The 7060-nt window shown below is 44.4% G+C and overlaps 1 long non-coding RNA gene across 1 annotated transcript; it reads left to right on the forward strand.

The window, feature by feature from the left end:
- The first annotated feature begins 238 nt into the window (after positions 1 to 238).
- LOC147124099 (uncharacterized) lies at positions 239 to 6711 on the forward strand. Its single transcript, XR_015077560.1, has 2 exons — positions 239 to 351; positions 6381 to 6711. It is a non-coding gene; the product is annotated as an uncharacterized LOC147124099 (long non-coding RNA).
- The last annotated feature ends 349 nt before the right edge of the window (positions 6712 to 7060 follow it).

The following is a 7060-nucleotide window of genomic DNA, read 5'->3' on the forward strand; positions in this document are numbered from 1 at the left end:
TTCTCCCCTTTCTTCCTTTCTCTCCTGACTCGCATCAGGATACAGTTCTATAGGAGATACTCAGCAGGTCAGGCAGCATCTGTGAAGAGAGAAACAAGAGTTAACGTTTCAGGTCGATGACCTTTCATCAGAATTATTGTAGTTGAAGCAGAATTATTGAGCTGAGAATGTTGTCTTTTCACTCTCTCTCTCTCTCTCTCTCTCTTTCAACCCCTCCCCCACCCTGACAATCATTGCATCCCACAAGGCACTTCACCTCGCAGCCTGCCTGAAATGTGTTGAAATATATTCCAAGTGCAGTATGCAGTTGCAAGGGACACGCAGTCCTAGGACTGTGCGTGTCAATTACAGGTCAGTTTCGTAACATTCCAGCTCAAACCGCCAGTGCTCTCCGCGTCCTCGGGGCTGAGCTGGATGCGAGACAGTCAGGGAAGTCATCGACCTGAAACGTTAACCCTGTTTTTCTCTTCACAGATGCTACCTGACCTGCTGAGTATCTGCGGCATTTTCTGTTTTTATTTCAGATTTCCAGCATCCACAGTATTTTCTTTTTTGTACAGTTCTATAGGTGTTGGCAGCCGTCCAGTGCCTTGCATGAGTGGGTGCAGGAACAGCGAGACCTGCGGGTGTGTGTACACAAGTCTTTGAAGGTGGCAGGACAAGTTGAGAAGGTGGTTAAACAGGCATACAGGATCCTGGGCTTTATAAACTGAAGCATAGAGTACAAAAGCAAGGAAGTTATGCTGAACCTTTATTAATCACTGGTTATGCCCTAGCTGGCGTATTGTGGCCTATTCTGGGCACCACACTTTGGAAAGGATGTCAAGGCCTTGGAGAGGGTGCAGAGGAAGTTTACCAGAATGGTACCAGGGATGAAAGACTTCAGTTACGTGGAGAGACGAGAGAAACTGGCGTCGTTCTCCTTAGAGAAGAGAAGGTTAAGGAGAGATTTGATAGAGGTGTTCAATATCATGAAGGGTTTTGATACAGTAAATAAGAGAAACTGTTTCCAGTGGCTGAAGGGTCGGAAACCTTTCAAAAGGGAATTGGATAAAAGGACTGAGATTTAAGGTGATTGGAAAAGAACCAGAGGGAAACAAAATTACACAGCAAGCTGTTATGATCTGGAATGCACTGGCTTGAAAGGGTGTTGGAAGCAGATTCAATAATAACTTTCAAAAGGGAATTGGATAAATACCTGAAGGGGGAAAATTTGCAGGGCTGTGGGGAATGAGCAAGGGAGTGGGACTAATTGGAGAGCTCTTTCAAAGAGGCACAATGGGCAAAATGGCCTCCATCTGTGCTGTATCATTCTATGATTCTATGAAGTGGCCATTCTTCTTGTACGAGCCAAGACAGTGAAGCTGGAGCAGGGTTGAAGCAAGACTTCTGCCTGCTGCCTAGGGTTGCCAACCCTCCAGGCTTGTCCTGGAGTCTCCAGGAATTGAAGATTAATCTCCTGGTCACTGCTGCGAGCGTCCCAGGAGAAAAACCACAGGGGTATTAACAATATTAGGTATTTTTTTCATTGGACATTTTCATTTATCAGATATAGAAATATTAGAAATGGGGAAAGAAAGCCTATATATGCAGGGCCGTTAAAGGCGGGAGGTCTGGTGATGAAACCTCAATGAATACATCTAGTGAACGGGAAACTGGTGACCTTCCCTGCTGGGGCAGGAGGAAGAAATCTGAGTCAGGGCAGGGATATGGCGATCGGCCTCTTCTCCTGATTGCAGGTGGTATAACGAAGGAAAATCCAGTCCTAAGTGTCAGGAGCTTATTCGTGTGTAAGGGCACCACAGCTGAACTGGATCCTGCCCCCACCCAAAGTCCACGCATGTGCAGTTTCCAGCACGGGACATTGGAAAGCCATCAGGAATATTGTCCGAAAATGTCCTTTTCCATCCTAAGGGCAAGGTGGTACCTTCGCGATCCGTACAACTCAGTACTACACCAGGTGCTGCATTTACCCAGTGGACCAACAGAAAGGGGATTCACCCAAATAAGTTTAAATATGTTAAAAAAAAATGTATACATATATTTTAAGAATCAGAAAGTTCTGTTGAACTACAAGTGGCCTGGAGCATTACGATAACATACTGACTCCAATTCAGAACCTGAGATGATCCAAGCTGTGCAATCTCTACTGGGGTACCACAGGGATCGGTGCTAGGACCCCAGCTATTCACAATATACATTAATGATCTAGACGAGGGAACTAGATATAATATCTCTAAGTTTGCAGACGACACAAAGCTGGGTGGGCGTGTGTGTTGTGAGGAGGATTGAGAAACTCCAGTATGATTTGGACAGGTTGGGTGATTGGGCAGATGCATGGCAGATGCAGTATAATGTGGATAAATGCGAGGTTATCCACTTTGGTGGCAAAAACAGGAAGACAGATTATTATCTGAATGGCAATAGATTGGGAAAAGGGGAAGTGCAACGAGACCTGGGTGTCCTTGTGCACCAGTTGCTGAAGGTAAGCATGCAGGTGCAGCAGGCGGTTAAGAAGGCAAATGGTATGTTGGCCTTCATAGCGAGAGGATTCGAGTACAGGAGCAAGGATGTCTTGCTGCAGTTGTACAGGGCCTTGGTGAGACCACACCTTGAGTATTGTGTGCAGTTTTGGTCGCCTTATCTGAGGAAGGATGTTCTTGCCTTGGAGGGAGTGCAGCGAAGATTCACCAGACTGATGCCTGGGATGGCAGGAATGACGTATGAAGAGAGATTGGGTCGATTAGGCTTATATTCGCTAGAGTTTAGAAGAATGAGAGGAGATCTCATTGAAGCTTATAAAATTCTAACAGGACTAGACAGACTAGATGCAGGAAGGATGTTCCCGATGGCGGGGGAGTCCAGAACCAGGGGTCACAGTCTAAGGATAAGGGGTAAGCCATTTAGGACTGAGATGAGGAGGAATTTCTTCACCCAGAGAGTGGTGAACCTGTGGAATTCTCTACCACAGAAGGCAGTTGAGGCCAACTTATTAAATATATTCAAGAAGGAGTTAGATATATTTCTTAAGGCTAAAGGGATCAAGGGATATGGGGTGAAAGCAGGGACAGGGTACTGAATTTGGATGATCAGCCATGATCTCATTAAATGGCGCAACAGGCTCGAGGGGCCGAATGGCCTACTCCTGCTCCTATCTTCTATGTTTCTATCTCACAGTAACTTTCGAGTACCTAGCTGTTCCTCCATTTAAATTCTTTTGCATTTGAACTGGATCTTAAGTTCAAAGGATGGCTCTGAGTGTTTGCTTCCCCTATATTCGAGGTGGAAAGTGGGGAGGTGTCTCCACTCAGGGCAGAGTGGCTGAGGACTCAGGAGGGGGTTAAAGCTCTGAGAACCCTGGGGGTGGGGAGGGGTGGGGTAGAAGGGTTGGGGTCTGGTTGCTCAGGTGGGGGATCTGGCAGCTGAGCTCTACAAGCAGTGCAATTTCCAAGTACAGCTATTACAATAAGGAGTCATGTCCCTACTTGTGTTCCTACCACTTCCAATGGAGGTATTTTCTTGCTCCAGACAACACAGGACAAAATTGTAGGGACAACTGGTAGAATGTAGTAGCAGCCAGGTGGAATCAGTATGTATCCTCCAGCCCTGCATTGGTGTTTAGGGATTGACAAATGTCCCATCCCCTCCAGCTGCTAATTGGACTTCTCTGGGAACCTTTGGACTGGCTGCATCCATAACTAGTTTGGTTTTTGATTCCCCTTCATGGACAACTAAAATATCTCTGACATGAATCTTCCTTCCCACCCAACACGACCCTGTGAGCCAATCTTGCACCTATGTGTTAAACACTGACAATTCCCTCCTTTCAACAAGAGCCACAAATTCTACAAGGAGGCAGGGCTATCCCAGCTACCTCTGCTGCACAAGCCAGATCTATTCACTCTAAAGGGAACACACCTCTTTTATATTGCAACAAGAGTTGGCTTATGGCCATCTTGCAGTTGTAGCTCTTGATTCTGAGTAAGAATCAAGAGGAAACATCAATATGTAACACGGGCCCACTTGAATGACCAGGCTGAGAACTCTGATCTACATCAGTTAGAAAAGTGGACTCGGATACATATTGGATATCTTAGAAGATTACACGGAGCCACAACATAAAGACCAGAGGTGAGTGAGCGGCATAATTTAGTGCCCCAGCAGAGAGAAAGAAGCTGAAGAAGAAGGTGATGGCCACACTTTCTCAGGAAGGCTGGGGCGAAACAAGACAATGGTCTCTGGGATAGAAGAAAATGTGCCTAATGTTATGAATGGTCCCACACCATCCCTGACAATTCAGACGATTGATCATCGTATCATTGATCATATCATTCTGTGCATCGTTGTTTTTGTTGTTGGAAGAAATGTACCCAAGAACCAAACCCCTTTAAAGGTTTATGAATTATTATGGATATATATTCTCTCCAAACCTCCCAAAATGTCTGAACTGACAGAGATACTAAGAAATTGTAAAAAAAAAAGTAGATCATCAGGCATTATGACATAATCCATACCAAAGGCACAATCAACATATTGCATCTAGTTGTAGAAGGCCTAACAGATGTTGCTTTGCACAGGACAGGGCAGACACTGGTACCAGATCCTATCATTTAAAATACCTATCAGTGGCTTAACCAGGATTATCTGTCAAAGCGCTAAGTCCTTAATCTACCTAAATGCTCCAAAACAAAGCAGAAATACACTTGATGAGTATGAATGCAGTTGGCCAATTTGAAGTACCTATGTTAGCCCATGTTAATTATCACAGCATTTGAAGATATCCAGGTCATTAGACTGATAGGTCTGACTAAAAGCTGCAGTATGTATCCTGCTGACCTACATAATTCCAAAATATCCAAAAATGTGTCAGATAGGGCTGACTCTAATTAGAACTCTAGTTAATCATGCAAACACTGTCATCTAAACATTGCACTATGTATATGACAATAGTACTTGAGATGAATGTCGTTTGGCTGTCTTCATTACTTCAAGTACTTGGAACAAGACATTTAAAAACAATTGCATCACAAAACACAACCTTTATTTGCCCTTAAATAGCTAATCGCATCAAAAGGCACCGAAAGTCCTTCCCAACTTGGTCAGAATTTTTGGAATCATTATAGAATTATATGGGTAGAAATTGCTCTTCATTATGCCCATTGCCCAGGAAGAAAATGGGACAAAAAGGACCAATATACTGTATGACTCTAAAGAAATTTGTGGTGGACTGTATTTGAGAAAATTGTTCATTGTTCATTAGTTCACAAGTAATTACCTGTTGACATTATATCATGGGTTGTAAGATTTTCTGTTTTCTCTGTGGAAGTGGGGTAGAAATTGGACTTCATTGAGAATGTTGCAAAACGGGTGCAACGAGGACCAATTTCGGGGACCAACGTCCCACGCCCAAAGTACCTCTGAAAGACAACTGACACGCTATTTGGCCGGGCCATTTTTCAGGCGCCCCTGGCAGCCACCTAAAACAGACGTTCGACCCGTTACATATGTAAATGAGGGACCCAACACCAGTATAGGCCCCCTGACAGAAATTGGTTTGGGATGAGCGGAACAGGAGCCAGGCCTGCTCCATTCAGGATTCCTCAGCAGCCGCTGCGGCCCAAGCAGCTGCCACCAAAAAAAGGTGAGTTTAAAAAAAAACTTGTCAAAATCGTTCCTGTGGAGCCAGGAGGAGCAGAACTACTCTCTGACTGCACAGTGCTCCCAATCTCCACACCCCCACCGCCCTCAGTTGCTGCTCCACCACTTCCCTTCAGGACTAACCTTCAGGCAGGCAACCTGAAATTTATCTGTATCAAATGGGCGCGCTGCCTGTGGAGGTGAGATAGGCACCGGCAGCTCACCCAGGTAATGTTAATGAGGCCCGAGGCCTGATTTTGGGCTGACTTTGGGTCTCCCAGGTGGGACATGCACGCTGTGTACAGCGGCTATTTCAGGCCTGGAAACGGCCTAAAGAAATTTCTGCCCCTTATATTCTAACCATTTTCCTTTCGCCCCACTCCATAACAGGGTGATGGGGATTATGATGGAATAGGATAACTGTTTCCATAATTGAAGTGAAGGAGCCAGATCTAACTCTTTATAGTTTGAGAAAAAATGGATTGCTCAGAAGCAGACTGACTGCTCTGCTTCTCGTATGGGTTAGGTGGGGAATGTGGCTCTTAACCAGCCAATGCCATCTTGTGTTTAATGTGTGACCACTTATGTTGCTCCTCTGCTTTGGATCTTTTCACAAAGTCCTCCCACAATCAACTTCATATCAAACTTTGCATTGATTTTAGTGGTAAAGTTTTGTCAAATTCATAGGTTCACACATTTGTAACATGCACCAAATAAATCTGCTTTACCTTTTAAAATTTCAGGAACAATGAATTCCAAATCTTCCTCATTGAAAAACTGGACCATTGTGGAACAACATGAATCTGTGGGAGTCAGATGTTTTGCATATCGTGTATTGTAATGTCTGGGTGAACCAGCTTATTTATTTCTCTGTGCATTCTGGAGCCTACAGATTACTCTGTTGATATTAGTGTATGAACAGTTAAACATTATGTTGCCCATTTATTTTAAATGGATTAATGCCTCTGTTAAAATAATGGAAAAAGTGATGTTAAATGAACATGTCATGTGTTGGTATGCACACAGAATTTGTAGGCTGTTATTTGTTTTCACCCATTAAAATGATAAATATAATTGGCTAAGTACTTGTAGTTACTGTTGTCAAGTGCACTGACACAGTTAATAGAATAACATCATACCTAAACCACATTGAACCACACTGACACATAAATCTATCGTGCCCATTGCCACAAAATCAAACCATAGGCTGGAATTATATTTACCTGGGCAGGCTGGGTATGGGCGGTCATCGTGGCGGGGCACGACCCCATTGTTGCTTCCATCCCACTGCAGAAATCGACTTTGCGCTAATGGGGTCTATTAAGCCCGCCCTGCGGGTTACCCGGCCCAATTAAATGGTGCGGGTCTGATCACGTCGCCCATGACGCGTTTTCAGCCGAGATATTTAAAGGAGCCATGGCCA

The sequence above is a fragment of the Somniosus microcephalus genome, chromosome 1 (genome assembly GCF_052327205.1).
Source record: "Somniosus microcephalus isolate GS21.2 chromosome 1, FLI_Smic_1.0, whole genome shotgun sequence".
Taxonomy (NCBI): Eukaryota; Metazoa; Chordata; class Chondrichthyes; order Squaliformes; family Somniosidae; genus Somniosus; species Somniosus microcephalus.